The sequence below is a fragment of the Numida meleagris genome, chromosome 1 (assembly GCF_002078875.1).
Source record: "Numida meleagris isolate 19003 breed g44 Domestic line chromosome 1, NumMel1.0, whole genome shotgun sequence".
Classification (NCBI taxonomy): Eukaryota; Metazoa; Chordata; class Aves; order Galliformes; family Numididae; genus Numida; species Numida meleagris.
The window spans coordinates 192,162,188-192,163,134 of record NC_034409.1 but is presented as its reverse complement, the minus strand read 5'-3'; the positions used below and the strand labels follow the sequence as shown (position 1 = coordinate 192,163,134).

The 947-nt window shown below is 67.2% G+C and overlaps 2 protein-coding genes across 2 annotated transcripts in view; one reads left to right on the top strand and one right to left on the bottom strand.

Moving 5' to 3' along the window:
- Positions 1–947, bottom strand: part of LOC110404571 (leucine-rich repeat-containing protein 51-like) — a 4,443-nt gene that overhangs the window by 1,920 nt on the left and 1,576 nt on the right. The gene's annotated exons all lie outside the window — the stretch shown is intronic.
- NUMA1 (nuclear mitotic apparatus protein 1) overlaps positions 423–947 on the top strand; it is a 14,906-nt gene continuing 14,381 nt past the window's right edge. Inside the window, exon 1 of the mRNA XM_021383561.1 lies at positions 423–892. The gene's annotated coding sequence lies outside the window, so the exon portion shown is untranslated. The remainder of the gene's footprint in view (positions 893–947) is intronic.

The window sequence follows — 947 nt, the reverse complement described above, 5'->3', positions numbered from 1 at the left end:
AGGGGTCTGGGGTCGGGGCCTGGGCCTGGGGTGTAGGATTTGGGGTCTGAGTCTGGGGTCGGTGTGGGATGTGGGCCCTTGGCCTGGGTCTGGGGCCTAGGGCGTGGGGTATAGAATCTGTGGTTGGGGTCTGGGGCCTGAATCTGGGCCTGGGGCCTGAATCTGGGCCTGGGGCCTTGGGTCTGGCTCTGGGATGTGGGATCCCCAGGCCTGGGGTCTGGGATCGGGATCTGGGGTCTGGTGTCAGGATCTGGGATCTGGGGCCAGGGTCTGGATCTTAGTCTGGGCTCTGGGCCTGGGGCCTTGGATCAAGGGTCTGGGGCTGGGATGTGGGGTCTGCACCTGGGATGTGGGGTCAGGGTCTGGGGCCTGGGTGTGGGCCTGGGGCCTTGGGACTGGGGTTGGGTTCTGGGGCATGGGGCCTGGATCTGGGCCTGGCCTCTGGGTCTGGGTTTGGGGCCTGGCCTTGAGGTCTGGGGCACGAGATCTAGAATCTGGGGTCTGGGCACGGGGCCTGGGTCTGGGTCAGGGACCTGCAGTCTGGGATCTGGCACCGGGCTCTGGGATCGAGATCTGAGGTCTGGCTTTGGGATCTGGAGCTCAGGGCCCGCGCTCCCAGTCTGTGTTCGGGTCTGCGTGTCGAACCCTTCCCCGTGCCCTCCCCGCGCGGCATTTTGGTGCCGTGTGCCTTTAACGCGCGCAGCGGCCGTGACGTGGGGCGGCGTTGGGCCAGGAAGGGAACCATCTCCTGGAGCGGCCCCAGCGCGGACCCAACAACTTTTCTTTGTGCAGGTTCCTCGGTGCCCCCCACCGCTGCCGGGCCGGGGGGGGGGGCTGCGCGGATGGCGGATTGACACGGGGGGGGTGCACAGGGCACGGCCGCAGCGCTCCGGTAAGAGCCCAACAAAGACTTGAGTTACGCCTTCCGTGTTTGTTTGCAGCGGGGC